Source organism: Orcinus orca, chromosome 3, assembly GCF_937001465.1.
Source record: "Orcinus orca chromosome 3, mOrcOrc1.1, whole genome shotgun sequence".
NCBI lineage: Eukaryota > Metazoa > Chordata > Mammalia > Artiodactyla > Delphinidae > Orcinus > Orcinus orca.
Genome location: NC_064561.1, coordinates 5,630,794 through 5,649,227, shown reverse-complemented (window position 1 = coordinate 5,649,227; position 18,434 = coordinate 5,630,794).

The following is an 18,434-nucleotide window of genomic DNA, read 5'->3' as shown; positions in this document are numbered from 1 at the left end:
AACACCAAGAGTGAACCCTAATGTCAACTATGGACTCTGGGTGATGTTGATGTGTTAGTGTAGGTTCGTCAGTCATTACAAATGTACTGTCTGCTGGGAGATGTTGAGAACGGGGGAGGCTATGCCTGGGAGTTGGGAGGGGGTGTATGGGAATTCTGTATTTTATGCTCAATTTTGCTGTGAACTTAAACTGCTCTAAAAATTAGTCTATAATAAACACATGCAGTGGGACACATATATAAATACTAAGTAAATATCCCTGAATACATACTTGGACATTTAAAATATACCTAATGGGAAACATGCGGGGAGGAGAGGATAAATCAGGAGCTTGGGATCAACATACACACACTACTATATATAAAATAGACAGGGAACGCTACTCAATATTCTGTAATAGGGAATTCCCTGGTGGTTCAGTGGTTACAACTCCGTGCTTCCAATGCAGGGGTTGAGGGTTTGATCCCTGGTTGGGGAACTAAGATTCCACATGCCCGTGCAGTGCAGCCAAAAAAAAAAAAAAAAAAAATCTGTAATAACCTATACGGGGAAAGAATCTGAAAAAGAACGAATGTATGTATATGTATAATTGAATCACTATGTTGTAACCTGAAACTAACACAACATTGTAAATCAACTATACTCCAATAAATTGTTTTAAAATACCCAATAATACCCACATGATCACACTCATGAATGCAAGTATCTGTACATGCACACACACACACACACACACACACACACACACACACACTCATGTAGATACTCATTACTGATGTAGGTCAAGGGAAAGAGATTATCTCAAGTGTGGCTTCTGTCCTCTGCATGTCCTTGATGGGAAGAAATTTTCTATCCACTTCATTCTTTTCTCTCTTTCCCTCCTCTGGTAGGAGGAGGTCTGTGGGCAGACAGAAGGGAGGAAGTGACTTCGCAGGTAAGAAAAGCAAAGTCTAAGGTGATCGTAGGGGAAGGAGGAAGAGGGAGAGAGAGAAGGGGGTTCTGATTGCTCTTTGGACATTGCTGAAGACTGTGGGGATTCAACACAAATGAAGGTTCTGTTGTCATCCTCTGAATTCATTGCTGTGCCCGCCCACCCTTTTCAACTGCAAGGGCACAGCTAAGGGACACACTGGAAAAAGCAAATCAATGTGATGGCCCCATCTGCCAGTGTTCAGGGCTGGCTTGGAGGGTCCATGGGAGAAGGAGTGAGCAGTCACAAGTAGATACAAGGACGTAGCCATCAATGGTGACCTTGGGGAAAGTGGTCTCAAGGGTATCTGTGTGGGGAGGCCCAAGGGAGGGAGTCAGATGAAGACGTGAGATGAGAGAGAGTGGGAACTTCACCTAAAATTCCCCAGCCACCGTCCATGCCTATGCTCTGCTCTCTCCAAAGCTGTTCTCCCCCCACAGTTCCACCCTTCCTCCTCCTAGCATCCTCCCTTATACTCCTTTTCCACTTCCTATCATTCCCCAAACTTAATCCCTGCAGCAGAACTGTAGACTATTAGAAACCAAAGAGGTGCAAAGTTCTGCACCTCATGTAACGTACAACATGAGAAATGTAATTACCACTGCTGTATGTTACATATGAGAGCTATTCAGAGAGTTATTAAGAGTTATTAAGTTATTAAGAATAAGTCCTGAGAGTTCTCATCACAAGGAAAAAATATTTTCTATTTCTTTAATTTTGTATCAATATGAGATGATGGATGTTCACCAAACTTATGTGGTCGTCATTTCATGATGTATGTAAGTCAAGTCATTACGCTCTACACCTTAAACTTAGACAGTGCTGTGTGTCAGTCATACCTCAATAAAACCGGAAGATAAAAGAACTCTGGGGAAAACAAAAAAGAATATTAGACACGAAAGGAACTCAAAACATTGGCTAGTACAAGTCTTCACCCAGAGCTCAAACAACCCCCCCCCCACACAGAGCATCTCTGTCTCCTCTCATCCAGCCTATCCTTGATTCTTTCCATGAACAGGGAGCTCACTTCTGAGAGAAGCAGCCCCTTCTAGCTCTGCTGGCCACAGAGTCATTCCTTTAGCAGAATCATGCCTATAGTAGGTCCTCAATTCATGCTTGTGGAATCAGTTTCACTGCCCCCCTCACCTAGCTTCTCAGCTTCCCCATTAAATTATGTATCCAAGACATGAAGATAATTGTCAAGGTGTGAGTCATGTGTTGCATTGTAGGTTTTCATTTAGAATATATCAATTAAAGAGCAACTACGCGGCCCTAGAAGTTGGGGATTCAAGCCAGACAAAGACAGACATAGTCTCTGTCTTTGTGGAGCTTATGTTCTAGTGGGAACAGACACTGAATAGCTGCAGACACAATTCATTAATTACAGTTGCAGTGAGTACTCTGAGAGGAAGAGATGCAGGGTGCAGTGTGGACAGGTAGACCATACAACAAGCAGTCTTGATGTATGGCCAATAATCGTGTTACACCTATATAAATAAAACTGGTCACGCAAAATCACTCAGCCAGTAATATGAACAAATCTGTTCCTTAGGGGCAGAAACTTACCACGAAGAGGAACCGTGTGGCAGATTATCGAAGTAATGATTTAGCCATGCGACTTGTTTTGGCCAGCGGGACAATAGCAAATGCGATAGAAGCAGAGGTTTGTAAAGTACTTTCACACTGTCATAAAAGAGGGGATATCACTGTAGGCCCTTCAGACACTAAAAGGATAATGAGGGTATTTTTACGAACAGATTTATGTTGATAAATTTGACAGTTTACATGGCATAAACAAATTCCTTGAAATGCAAAACTACCAAAGCTTACTTAAGAAGAAATAGATAGGGGAGATTGGTTCAAGATGGTGGAGTAGAAGGACGTGCTCTCACTCCCTCTTGCAAGAACACCAGAATCACAACTAACTGCTGAACAATCATCGACAGGAAGACACTGGAACTCACCAAAAAGGATACCCCACATGCAAAGACAAAGGAGAAGCCACAATGAGATGGTAGGAGGGGACGCAATCACAATAAAATCAAATCCCATAACTGCTGGGTGGGTGACCCACAAACTGGAGAACACTTATACCACAGAAGTCCACCCACTGGAGTGAAGGTTCTGAGCCCCACGTCAGGCTTCCAAACCTGGGGGTCCGGCAACGGGAGGAGGAATTCCCAGAGAAGCAGACTTTGAAGGCTAGCGGGATTTGATTGCAGGACTTCTGCAGGACTGGGGGAAACAGAGACTCCGCTCTTGGAGGGCACACACAAAGTAGTGTGCGCATCGGGACCCAGGGGAAGGAGCAGTGACCCCACGGGAGACTGAACCAGACCTACCTGCTAGTGTTGGAGGGTCTCCTGCAGAGGTGGGGGGTGGCCGTGTCTCACCGTGAGGACAAGGACACTGGCAGCAGAAGTTCTGGGAAGTACACCTTGGCGTGAGCCCTCCCAGAGTCTGCTATTAGCCACACCAAAGAGCCCGGGTAGGCTCCAGTGTTGGGTCGCCTCAGGCCAAACAACCAACAGGGAGGGAACCCAGCCTCATCCATCAGCGGACAAGTGGATTAAAGTTTTACTGAGCTCTGCCCACCAGAGCAACAGCCAGCGCTACCCACCACCAGTCCCTCCCATCAGGAAACTTCCACAAGCCTCTTAGATAGCCTCATCCACCGGAGGGCAGACAGCAGACGCAAGAACTACAGTCCTGCAGCCTGTGGAACAAAAACCACATTCACAGAAAGATAGACAAGATGAAAAGGCAGAGGGCTATGTACCAGATGAAGGAACAAGATAAAACCCCAGAAAAACAACTAAATGAAGTGGAGATAGGCAACCTTCCAGAAAAAGAATTCAGTATAATGATAATGAAGATGATCCAGAACCTCGGGAAAAGAATGGAGGCAAAGATCGAGATGATGCAAGAAATGTTTAACAAAGACCTAGAAGAATTAAAGAACAAACAAAGAGGTGAACAATACAATAACTGAAATGAAAACTGCACTAGAAGGAATCAATAGCAGAATAACTGAGGCAGAAGAACGGATAAGTGACCTGAAAGACAGAATGGTGGAATTCACTGCTGTGGAACAGAATAAAGAAAAAAGAATGAAAAGAAATGAAGACAGACTAAGAGACCTCTGGGTCAATATTAAACATAACAACATTCGCATTATACAGGTCCCAGAAGGAGAAGAGAGAGAGAAAGGGCCCTCACACTGGTCAGAATGGGCATCATCAGAAAATCTACAAACAACAAATGCTGGAGAGGGTGTGGAGAAAAGGGAACCGTCTTGCACTGTTGGTGGGAATGTAAACTGATACAGCCACTATGGAGAACAGTATGGAGGTTCCTTAAAGAACTAAAAATCGAATTACCATATGACCCAGCAATCCCACTACTGGGCATATACCCAGAGAAAACCATAATTCAAAAAGACACATGCACCCCAATGTTCATTGCTGCACTATTTACAATAGCCAGGTCATAGAAGCAACCTAAATGCCCATCGACAGACGAATGGATAAAGAAGATGTGGCACATATATATATAATGGAATGTTACTCAGCCATAAAAAGGAATGAAATTGGGTAATTTGTAGAGACATGGGTGAATCTAGAGACTGTAATACAGAGTGAAGTAAGTCAGAAAGAGAAAAAAAATATTGTATATTAACACATATATGTGGAACCTAGAAAAATGGTACAGATGAACCGGTTGGCAGGGCAGAAATAGAGAAACAGATGTAAAGAACAAATGTATGGACACCAAGGGGGGAAGCAGCAGGGGGTGGGGGTGTGGGTGTGATGAACTGGGAGATTGGGATTGACATGTATACACTGATGTGTATAAAATGGATGACTAATAAGAACCTGCTGTATAAAAAAATAAATAAAATTAAATTTAAAAAAGAAAAGAAATATGCAGAAAAGTGTGAATAATATGACCCTGTTTTTGTAAAACTAACAATAAAGATATTTCATGTACATGTATATATATGTGCGTATAAAAAAAAGAAGAAATAGATAACCTAAATAGGCCTGTGTCTACTAAAAAATAGAATTTGTGATTAAATACCTTCCCATAAAGAAAACTTCATGCCCAGATTGCTTCACCAGTGAATTCTACAAAACTGAAGGAAAGAAAATAATACTGATTTTAAACAAACTCTTACAGAAAAAGAAGAGGAGGGAATGCTTCCCAGTTAATTCTGTGAGGGTAGCATTATCCTGATACCATAACCAGATAAGGATATTACAAGAAAAAAAAATCCCACAGACCAATATCTTTCATGAATACGGACACAGATAACTCTTAAAAAATATTGGCAAATAGAGTCCAGCCATATATTAAAAAGAAAACACATCATGATCAAGTGGGGTTTATCTCAGCATTGCAAGGCTGGTTCGGCATTAGAAAATCAATGTAATATGTCCTATCAAGAAATTGAAAAGGAAAAATCTTATGGCAATCATCATCTCAATAGCCCAGCTTACCTACCATGCCTGTCAATGCGCATTACAGAGGGTCAGTCAATTTAACACTCTTTCCTGATAAAAACTCTGAAATCAAAGCCAACGCTATGCTCAAGGTGAGTTCTCACAAAAATTTACAAGAAAGGAAGATGGCCAATATCACCGGTATTGTTCCGCTTTATTTCTAACAGTGCTAGCCAACGCAACAAGGCAGGAATCAGAAATGCCATGCGATTAATAGGAAACAGAGACTATCCACCACTGACATGATTGTCTACTCAGACAGCTAACTGAAAATTATTAGAACTAATGAATGTGGCCAGTTACAAAATAAAAATATGAAACAATAGCTTTTCTTTAATTAAAAAAAATTTTTTAAATGCCTTCCAGGCATACCTGGATTAATGCTATATAAATTTATTAAAGTTAACTCCATGTAATACATTTTAGAAAGACTGTCATCCAGATTTCTCCATAATTTATTCCAAGGGATTAATGTGAGCAGATTTGGAGTTCATTATTACATCACCTAAATGCCTGTGTGTGTGTGTTTTTTTTACATCTTTATTGGAGAATAATTGCTTTACAATGGTGTGTTAGTTTCTGCTTTATAACAAAGTGAATCAGCTACACATATACATATGTCCCCATATCTCCTCCCTTCAATAGCTTTCCCAAATGCCAGAGATGATCAACTTATAAAAATATACATTCATTCACAATAATAATAAAAATTAAGATAAAACCAACAAGAAATGTGCAGGACAAGTGAGATATAACTCAAGAGGGCTTGAATTAAATGGAGAACTAAAACCTATTCATGAATGGGGGACTTTATGTTATAAGGTTGCTGACATTCTCTGCATTGACTTATAGGTTTAGAAAACTTACAAATAGGGCTTCCCTGGTGGTGCAGTGGTTGAGAGTCCGCCTGCCGATGCAGGGGACACGGGTTCGTGCCCCGGTCAAGGAAGATCCCACATGCCGCGGAGCGGCTGGGCCCGTGAACCATGGCCGCTGAGCCTGCGCGTCCGGAGCCTGTTCTCCGCAACGGGAGAGGCCACAACAGTGAGAGGCCCGTGTACCGCAAAAACAAAACAAAACAAAACAAAAAAAACTTACAAATAAACATTCCAGTGGGCTTGGGGGAAGCCACTTGGGAAAAGACCTTGAAGACTGACCTAGAATATATCTGGGAGAATAAATAGGCAAGAATATCATAATAAAATTTTGGAAAAGAGAATGAAACCTACTATAAAATGACAACAATGTAAATAGTGTGGTACTATTATAAGAATAAATAAACATTAACAGAAAAGAATAGACTCTAGTTTTCAACTGTCTATATATCTCTCTTCTTATCTACAAAATGTAGCATAGGGCTTCTCTGGTGGCGCGGTGGTTAAGAATCCGCCTGCCAATGCAGGAGACACGGGTTCGAGCCCTGGTCCGGGAAGATCCCACATGCCGCGGAGCAGCTAAGCCCGTGCGCCACAACTACTGAGCCTGAGCTCTAGAGGTCGCGTGTCACAGCTACTGAAGCCCACGCGCCTAGAGCCCGTGCTCCACAACGAGAAGCCACCACAATGAGAAGCCCGCGCACCGCAACAAAGAGTAGCCCCCGCTCGCGACAACTAGAGAAAGCCCACGTGCAGCAACGGAGACCAAACGCAGCCAAAAAAAATAAATAAATAAAATAAATAAAAAAAAATTTAAATGTAGCATAATTTATTTTTAAAATATTCAATAATAATTCATAATAAAGATGGCATTTCAAATTGGTGGGGAAAGGATGGAATATTCGATAGATGTAACTTAGACAACTGGTTTACCATTTGGGAAAGAAATTTAGTTCAAACCTTACCATACATCATGCGACAAAATAAATTTCAGATCAATAAAAGAATTAAGAGTAAAAAAATGAAGCCATAAGGGACTTCCCTGGCAGTCCAGTGGTTAAGACTCCGCACTTCCACTGCAGGAGGCGCGGGTTCGATCCCTGGTCTGGAAATTAAGATCCCACATGCCGTGTGGCATGGCCAAAAACAAACAAACAAACAAAAAGCCATAAAATAAGTTGGTATAAAATATTTGCAACATTAATTACAATGGGTTAATATCTTTGATTTATGTGAACATCTAAAACAGGGGTAGGCATTGGGAACTCCCTGGCGGTCCAGTGGTTAGGAATCCGTGCTTTCACTTTTCTGAGCCTGGGTTCGATCCCCGGTCAGGCAACTAAGATCCTGCAGGGTGCGCCACTGTTCAAAAAATAAATAAATAAATAAAAATAAAACAGGGTCGGGCTTCCCTGGTGGCGCAGTGGTTGAGAGTCCGCCTGCCGATGCAGGGGACATGGGTTCGTGCCCGGGTCTGGGAGGATCCCACATGCCGCGTAGTGGCTGGGTCCGTGAGCCATGGCCGCTGAGCCTGCGCGTCCGGAGCCTGTGCTCCGCAACGGGAGAGGCCACAACAGTGAGAGGCCCGCGTACCGCAAAAAAAAAAATAAAAATAAAAAATAAAACAGGGTTGGGCAAACTATGTCTCACTTGCCAAAACTGGCCCACTGCATGTGTTTGTATGGCCTGCAAGCTCAGAATGATTTTGACTTTTTTAAAAATCCAAAGAAGACTATTTGACAATACCTGAACATTACAGGAAATTCAAATTTCATGTGTCCACAAATAAGTTCTATCGGAGCCTAGCCACGTGCACTCATAGACATCCTGTCTTATTGCTTTCGAGTTACAAGGGCAGAGTGGAGTAGTCCTGACGTAAACTATGGTCCGTAAAGGGGAAAATAGTTACTAACTTACCATTTGCAAAAAAAGTTAAGATTGCCTTGATATTAGAAAAGGCATGAACACAGAGCCTTAAGCCATTCTGGTTAGAGGTTCAACGTTCAACTCTGGGCTTCTTACTCAAAAACTCAGACCACTGACCAAGTCACTCCGTCCTCCTTGCCTCAGTTTAAAGTAAGAGGCAAAGTCAGATTCTTGCAAGGAATAAATCAAAAAGTGATTTATGAAAGGCTTAAAACAGAGCCTGGCACATAATACACTACGTGGATGTGAGCTATTCGGTTTTCAATTTCATCAGTGGATATTTTAAAATTGGGATCCTGTCCTATCTCTTTAAGTGTTCTACGGAGTGAAATTTTTCCTCCACTGCTGGTGGTGAGGATCATTTTTTCCAAGAACACTTGGCAAAATGCATCAAGAACTTTAACAAAACCACTTATTTTTTACTATTTTTAAATTTTTTCTTTATGTTTTTGGCTGCGCAGCACAGGTTGTGGGAACTTAGTTCGCCTGACCAGGATTGAACCTGTACCCTCAGCAGTGAAAGCACGGAGTCCTAACCACTGGACTGCCAGGGAATTCCCCAACCACTTATTTTTAATCCAGTATTTCCACATCTGGCATTATTTTCCCTAAGAGCATAAGCAAAGAAACAATAAATACGTGTTGCCTATTTATTTCTTCACTAATGAATTGGGAGTAGCGTAAAGAAATCGTCACAGAGGCAAAGAAAGATGAACATACAAGGATATTCATCCCAATTTCACTTGTAACAGTGAAAAGTTAGAACCAACTTAAATGCCCAGCAGGAAAGGACTGGTTAAATAATTTTGCAGCCATGTTGGCAGGGGAGAGGAGGAATAGTCCTGTTTTAGAGGAATATTTAACAAGTTATTTTCTGGGGGCTTTAAAAATTATTGAAATAGTACAATCTCATTGTAAAAAGGGTCAAACAACACGAAAAGTGAAGATACAGAAGTTCCCCCTTTAACTGTTGCCCTGACACTTCTTCCAAAGAGGGAACTACTGTCAATTGTTTGGAATAGATTCCCAGGGCGTCTTATGCACGTACATACTTGTGTATCATTCGTGTTCTTTAATATAAATGCAATCAGACTGTATACAATGTTATGTGTTTTTTTTCCCATTGAGCAATATACCAGTAATATACACAGGGATTTTTTCCATGTCAGTAATATAGGTCTGTCTCATTCTTTTTAATGACTGTGCTGCGTTCCCACAGTCTGCCGTGCCCTGATTTGTCTAACTATGCCCCTATTGTCAGTCATCAAGACTGTTTTCCATGTTTTGCTTTTACAAGCAATGGCATCATTGCAAGCAAGTCTTCGATGAGCACACTTGGGAACGTATATTCATGGGATCAGTTGTTGACTGTAGAGTGGCCAGAACAAAGGTGATGTGCTTTAAATATTTTGTTCGACCACAGTCAAATTCCCTTCCAAAAAATTTGCAATAATTTACATTTCCCCCTCCTGACAGTGTGGCAATGATTATTATTCATCCAATTCTCCATAAGACCTGACGCCTGCAATATTTTTAATGTTTGCCAGGTTAAAGAATGAGGACTAAAATTTGTCTGATTACTAGTGAGACAGAGCATGTTGCTGTCTTCTTTTTCTTTTTTCTGCTATTTGTATTTCTAGCTTGCTTACACAGTCCAGATGATGTAGGGGTTAGGAGTATGGACCCCACAGCCAAGCTGCTTTGAATCAAGCTCAGCTGTTTACTGGCTGTGTGACCTTGGGCAAGTCACTTAACCTCTCTGTTTCTCATCTGTGAAATAGAGATAATAATAGTATCCATCTCACAGGGTTGAGGATTAAATTACGTTGTGTATATAAAACACCTAGAACAGTATCCAGTATGCAGTGAGCAGTTAATAAAACATTAGCAATTATTGCCCTTTTGCCTATCATTTATATTGCAAGTATTTCCTTCCAGGCTGCTGCTTTGTTGGCCCTTTTGTCTTTGTTCAGCGTGTTTCCATATCATCAAATCTGTCTTTTCATTCATGGCTCTGAGTTTCAATAAAAGCAAAACTGGGACATTTAAACTGAACATAGAGGAAGAAACTGGGAAAAGAGAAGAAACTATTAGCAGTGTTCACCTCTGGGCGATAGAATTCAGATGACTTATGCTCCTTTTTTATACTCCATGTTTTCTGAATGTTCTAATGAGCATATATCATGAGTATATATTTCCAAATGAACATATATTACCTTTATTTTTATGCTTTATCTGTTTTAAATTTTTAACTAAGCACGCTGGTAATCATTTTATAGTGAGAAAAAGCACCCTCCTGCCCCCGCCCAATAAATGTTGTTTACCTTAAAGTACAAAAAAAAAAGGAGGTGGTTAGCTTGGACTCCACACTTAACCTCACCCATAGGCCAAACATTATAGCAGGACCGCCCCCTGGTGGCAAAGAGATGAGTTGATCCAAGAAGGGGTGTGTGTGTGTGTGTGTGTGTGTGTGTGTGTGTGTGTGTGTGTGTGTGTGTACACGTACACATGCGCGTCCTCCTGTAAGGAGCTCTGTTCCATTCAACTTAAATCACAAAGCAACCCTTTGAGTTGGGGACTAAAATTATGTAGAAGACACAGGTGAGGAATCTGAGTCCCCCAGCTGGCAAGGGGCAGCTCCCCACCCAACTTGGAGAAATGTCCAGGTCCGTTTTTTGTGTGTTTGTTTTGCTTTTTGGTCGCACCACACAGCTTGTGGGATCTTAATTCCCTAACCAGGGATCGAATCCGTGCCCCCTACAGTGGAAGTGCGGAGTCCTAACCACTGGACCACCAGGGAATTCCCCCCAGGCCCCTGTTTTTAATCACCAAGTCCTCTGCTCCCAAAGGGTCCCTGCCCTGTCTTTGGATCTAATTCACATATCATACAATTCACCAACTGAAAGTGTACAATTCAGTGGGTTTTAGTGTATTCCCAGAGTTGTGCAGCCATCATACTGTCAATCTGAAAACATTTCCATCACAGAATGTGGAGAAACAGGAAACCTTGTGCACTGCTGGTGCGAATGTAAATCGGTACAGCCATTATGGAAAATAGTATAAAGTTTCCACAAGAAATTAAAAACAGAACTATCGTATGGTCCAGTGATCCCACTTCTGGATCCGAAGGAAATGAAATCCTTATCTAGAAGAGATATTTGCACTCCTATTTCATAGCAGCATTATTCACAATAGCCGAGGTATGAAGACAACCTAAGTGTTCCTTGATGGGTGAATGGGTAAAGAAACCGTGATATATATATATATATATATATATATATATATATATATATTCATTCCACTGTATATGTGATGGAATAGTATCAGCCTTTAAAAAGAATGAGGGAGGGGTTTCCCTGGTGGTGCAGTGGTTGGGAGTCCGCCTGCCGATGCTGGGGACACGGGTTCGTGCCCCGGTCCGGGAGGATCCCACATGCCGCGGAGCGGCTGGGCCCGTGAGCCATGGCCACTGAGTCTGCGCGTCCGGAGCCTGTGCTCCGCAGCGGGAGAGGCCACAACGGTGAGAGGCCAGCGTACCGCAAAAAAAAAAAAAAAAAAAAAGAATGAGGGAACTTCCCTGGCGGTCCAGTGGTTCAGACTTCGCCTTTCCAATGCAGGGGGTGTGGGTTCGATCCCTGGTCGAGGAACTAAGATCCCACATGCCTTGGGGCCAGAAAACCAAAACATAAAACAGAAGCAATATTGTAATAAATTCAGTAAAGACTTTAAAAAATGATCCACATCAAAAAAATCTTTAAAAAAATTAAATAATAAAAAGAATGAAAAAAATTAAATATATAATAATATACATATTTTTTTATTTGGCTGAATCGGGTCTTAGTTGCGGCACGTGGGATCTTCGTTGTGGCACGTGGGCTTCTCTCTAGTTGTGGCCTGTGGGCTCCAGAGTGTGAAGGTTCAGAAGTTGCTTAGTTGCCCCGAAGCATGTGTGATCTTAGTTCCCCGACCAGGGATCGAACCCGTGTCCCCTGCTTTGGAAAGCAGATTCTTAACCACTGGACCACCAGGGAAGTCCCAAGAATGAAATTCTGTCATTTGCAACAACATGGATGAAACTGGAGGGCATTCTGCTAAGTGAAATAAGCCAGAGAAAGACAAATATTGCAATCACTTGTACGTGGAATCTAAAAGAAAAAAGTAGAACTCATAGGGCTTCCCTGGTGGCGCAGTGGTTGAGAGTCTGCCTGCCAATGCAGGGGACACCGGTTCGAGCCCTGGTCTGGGAGGATCCCACATGCCACGGAGCAACTAGGCCCGTGAGCCACAACCACTGAGCCTGCGCATCTGGAGCCTGTGCTCCGCAGCAAGAGAGGCCGCGACAGTGAGAGGCCCGCGCACCGCGATGAAGAGTGGCCCCTGCTCGCCTCAACTAGAGAAAGCCCTCGCACAGAAACGAAGACCCAACACAGCCAAATAAATAAATAAAATAGCTACAAAGCATAAAAAAAAAAAAAGTAGAACTCATAGAAACTGAGAGAAGAAAAGAGGTTGCCAAAGAATGGGGGTGGGAGAAATAGGGAGAGGTTGGTAAAGAGTACAAGCTTTCAGTTAGAAGACAAATAAGGTCTGAGGATTTAATGTATAACATGGTGACTACAGTTAATAACACTGTATTGCGTAATTGAAATTGACTAAGAGAGTAGAATTTAAGTGTTCTCACAGAGAGAGAGAGGGAGAGACAGGGAAAGGTAAACATGTGAGGTGATGGATGTATTAATGAACTAGTTGGGGAGGCATCCTTTCCCACTGTGTCCATTATCAAATCACCACATTGGACACTTTAAATATCCTACAATTTTGTCAATTATACTTCGATAAAAAGAGGACATTTCCATTACCCCAGAAAGAAACCCTGTGTTCCTTAGCAATCATTCCACATTTCCCCCTCCCACCAGCCCCTGACAACCACTGATCTGTCTTTCTCTAGGGATTTGCCTGTTCTAGATATTTCATATTAATGGAAGCAGTCATACAAATGGGATAATACAGTATGTGGCCTTTTGTATCTGGCTTCTTTCATTTAGCATAATGTTTTCAAGTTTCATCCACATTGTAACATGTATCAGTACTTCATTATTTTTTAGGTCCAAATAATTTTCCATTGTATGGATATGCCACAATCTGTTCATCCACTCATCAACTGATGGGCATCTGATTGGCTATTAGGAAGAGTGCTGCTATGAAATTTCATGTACAAAATTTTGGTGGACATATATTTTCATAGGAGTGGTATTGCTGGGTCATTTTTTTTTTTTTTTTTTGCGGTACGCGGGCCTCTCACTGTTGCAGCCTCTCCCATTGCGGAGCACAGTCTCCGGACGCGCAGGCTCAGCGGCCATAGCTCACGGGCCCAGCTGCTCCGCAGCATGTGAGATCTTCCCGGACCGGGGCACGAACCCATGTCCCCTGCATCGGCAGGCGGACTCTCAACCACTGCGCCACCAGGGAAGCCCTGGGTCATATTTTAACTCTATGTATAAGAGGTCTTTTAACTCAGCTTCCCAGATAAGACATTGTTGTCACTTCCCTGTCTGATCTCTATATGGCCATTTCCAGAGACCTGGCCAGAAACACACATACACACACACACACACACACACACACACACACACACACACACACACACACACCCCTCTTGTGAGCCTGGCTCCATCAGCTTCCACTGACTCCACTCTTGTCCAGCTCCTGTGGGCTGCAGGGCAGACCCTCAACCCAGAACCCAGGCCCTCACTGGAACCCCAAGATTTCTTAGCATTAGCTAAATCTCAGAGAGAAGTAGTCTGAAGCTCCAGTGAAAGCCCAACTAACTCTGTTAGTCATGAACGTTCACCAAATGTTTCCAATACTCTCTCTTCTGAGAGAACATGGTAGGGCTGTTCTGTCCTGCCCCTTCTTGGTTGGGTAGGACCCTGTGACTCGTCCTGACCAATAAGAAGTGAGCAGAAATGCTGTGTCATTCCCAGACCAGAGTATTTAACTGCTGGTGTGAGGCCCGCCAGAGAGTTTCCTCAGCTATGGTGACCTGAAACATTCCAGATAGTTGCTGCTTCATCACCTGGGTCATGGAGTGTGGCACATGGGAAAGAATCCCCAGGTGACCTGTGATGGATACGTCCTGGGAGTGAGAAATTAATTTTGTATTGTTTCAGGCCCACAGGTTAGCATAATCCAAATTATCCTGATGCTACACCAACCCATCTACATCATGGTACCTGGGTCCAGCCAAGGGCTCTCTATTAGTTTAATAGGGCTGCCATAGCAAAGGACCACAGACTGGGTAGTTTAAACAACAACTTTTCTTGTCTCTGGAGGCTAGAAGTTCTGGAGGCTAGAAGTCCAAGATCGAAGTGTTAAGAGGGTTGGTGCCTTCTGAGGGCTGTGAGGGAGAACCTGTTCTGTGCCTCTCTCCTAGCTTCTTAAAGTCTCAGGTGTTCCTTGGCCTTGTGAATGATGTTCCCCCTGTGTCTCCACATCGCTGTCCCTCTATGTGTGTCTGGATTCAAATTCCCCCTTTTATAAGGACACCAGTCATAGTGGATTAGGACCCATCTGAATTACCTCCTTTTAACTTTATTATCTCTTAGCGACCCTATCTCCAAATAAAGTCCCATTCTGAGGTACTGGGGGTGAGGATTTCAATATATGAATTTGGGGGGGGATGCGATTCATCCCATAACAAGCTCCATTCCAACTCCAAGGTGCCAGGGGTCCCAGCCTTCCCAGCATCAGTGAGAGAAGGTAGGAGACATTGATGCTGGGTGACCAGGGGGCTCCTTCTAGATCCACGGAAGATTTCTTTCCTGAGGATCAAGTGCTGTCCACAGGAATGCAGCCTAGCATGGAAACCTCAATAAATCCACTTCCCAGGGAGATAGCATAGGGTGATGGGTAGGCTAATGAATATGAATCCTGGCTGCATCTCTTAGCCACTGTGTCACTTAACCCCTTCTTTGAGCCTCAGTTATCTCTTCTATGAAATGGGATAATAATAATAATATGTCCTCCATAGAACTATTGTGAGAATCCAGAGAGAGAATATGCATGCATCAGCATGAGGCCTGATATATGGCAATCTCTCCAAAAATGAATTATTATTGTTATTGCTATTGGTGGTGCTCATATGTGCTTAAGGGAAAGAGGACATTATGTGGCTTCAGGGTGGGGGGTCTCGAGATTCCTAGAGAGTGGGAGACATCACAGGTATCTTTGCTTTACCTTCAGAGCTTGACCTCATTTGACAAACATTACCGAGCACCTACTATAGGCCAGAAGCTCTTCTACACAAAGGTTCTTCCAGTGCTGGAACTTATATTTGGTCATGTCTCAAAGAGACAGATGATAAACAAGTGAAGCAACTGTGGTTAGCGAGCATGATTAAAAGGCAAGAAAGGGACTTTCCTGGTGGCACAGTGGTTAAGAACCCGCCTGCCAATGCAGGGGACACGGATTCGAGCCCTGGTCCGGGAAGATCCCACACGCCGCGGAGCAACTAAACCCGTGCCACACAACTACTGAGCCTGTGCTCTAGAGTCCACAAGCTACAACTACTGAGCCTGTGTGCTACAACTACTGAAGCCCGCGCGCCTAGAGCCCGTGCTCTGCAACAAGAGAAGCCACCGCAATGAGAAGCCCGCGCACCGCAACGAAGAGTAGCCCTCACTCACCACAGCTAGAGAAAGCCTGCGCGCAACAACGAAGACCCAAAGCAGCCAAAAATAAATAAATAAAAATTTTAAAAAAATAATAAATAAAAGGCAAGAAAACGGGGCAGTGGGAGTGGGGAAAATGTTTTAAACAGTAGCTTCAGACAATCTGAAGGCGGGGTATTTGAGAACAAACATTTCAGCTACAAAGGGCTCCAAGGCAGGAATCTATGGAGAGTTGAGTAACAGAAGAAATGCTAATGGAATTGAGGGGCAAGTGAGGGTGGAGTGGAAGGCAGTTAGGGTGGAGATGTCAACAGGGGGCACACTTGGGCTGAATTTTCAGCTTAATGTGCCCCCCCGAATCTGGAAGGGGCAGGGATGTCGGGGGCTCGGAGGGGGAGGTAGAGAGGGGTGGGCTTAAGCAGTACCTTGGATAGCGCCCTCGCTGTCCGTGGTGCTGACATCCCGAGACCTGTTTCTCCAGAAGGAAGAAGCCATTGATTCAACAATGGAGACCTACCCTCGAGGTGCTGAAGTTCCAGGTACAAATAGTCAGAACATCAGTCATGACCAGCTGATCATCCTAGTAACAACCGTAATTCATGGAGAGGCTCCTACTGGCTCAGCCCCTGAACTTGGGAGGGAGCTGTGATTGGCAAAATAATGTCTATTCCCCTCCAAAGAGGTATGTGTACTAATCCCTGGAACCTGTGAATGTGTCACCTTACATAGAAAATGGGCTTTAACCCACGCACCTATGGTCAATTAATCGACGACAAAGGAGGCAAGAATATACAATGGAGAAAAGAGAGAGTCTCTTCAGTAAGTGGTGCTGGGAAAACTGAACAGCTACATGTAAAAGAATGAAATTAGAACATTCCCTAACACCATACACAAAAATAAACTCACGATGGATTAAAGACCTAAATGTAAGACTGGATACTATAAAATTCCTAGAGGAAAGCATAGGGAGGACACGCTATGACATAAATAGCAGCAATGTCTTTTTGGACCACTCTCCTAGGATAATGGAAATAAAAATTAAAATGAGGAAATGGGACCTAATTAAACTTAAAAGCTTTTGCACAGCAAAGGGAACCATAAACAAAATGAAAAGACAACCTACAGAATGGGAGAACATACTTGCAAACGATGCAACCGACAAGGGATTAATCTCCAAAATATACAAACAACTCATACAGCTCAATATCCACAAACAACCTAATCATAGAAAAGGGGCTTTGCAGATATGATCTTGAGATGGGAAATGATCCTGGATTACCCAGGGGGGGCCCAATGCTGTCACGAGATCCTTACACGATGGCAGCAGGAAGGTCAGAGTCAGAGAGGGAGATGGGGTAATGGAGGCAGAGGTCAGAGTGATGCAGGATGAGAAAGATTCAGCCAGCCATTGCTGGCTTTGAAGGTGGAGGAAGGGGCCACAAGCCAAGAAATGCAAGTGGCCTCTCGAAGTTGGAAAAGGCCAGGAAACAGGTTCTCCTCAGAGCCTCCAGAAAGGAACTCAGCCCAGCTGACCTTGGTTTCAGCCCAGTAGAACCCATTTCAGACTTCTGACCTCCAGACTTGTAAGATAATAAATGCGTGTTGGTTTAAGCCACCAGGTTTATGGTAATCAGTTACAGAAACAGTGGGGAACTCATGAAGGAGCCAAAGCTTGGAAAAGCCAGGTCTCTTCCTCTCAAATCTAGGAATTGGAAGAAATGGGAATTCGAGCCAGGTGGTCTGACTCCAGGCCTATGTCCTTCACTGCCTCACCATGCTGAAAATATCTTCCCTGGTGTTATGGATTGAACTGTGGCCCCCTCCCTTCCGAATTCGCATGTTGAAGTTCTAATCCCCATGCAGTGAACTGAAGGTTTGTGTCCCCCCACAATCCAGTTCATACACTGAAACTGTAACCCCTAATGTGATGGTATCAGATGGGGCCTTTGGGAGGGAATTAGGTCATGACAGTGGAGCCCTCATGAATGGGATTAGTGCCCTTATAAGAGAGATCCCAGAGAGCTCTCCTGTCCTCTTTCCACCAAGTCAGCAGTCTGTAACCCAGAAAAGGGCCTTCTCCAGAACCCTTATCTTGGACTTCTGGCTTGCAGAAGTGCAAGAAATAAATTTCCGTTGTTTCTGTTACTTTACAGTAAGAAGGAACAAGGTACTGATCCATGTTGCAATATGGAGGAACCTCAACAAGTTGCTAAGTGATAGAAGCCAGATATAAAAGATTATATTTTATATGATTCTGCTTATATGAAATACCCCTGCAAAAGACAAATCTGTAGAGGAAAGCAGGGTAGGTGGCAGGTGTGGCAGGGTTGGGGGAGAGGGAAGCGGCTGCAATGAGCTTGAGGGAATTTGGGGGGGGGTGATGAAAATGTTCTAAAACTTGATTGCAGTGACGGTTGTACAACTCTAGACTTTTTTTTTTTTTTTTGGCTGCGTTGGGTCTTCGTTGTGGCATGTGGGATTTTTCATTGGG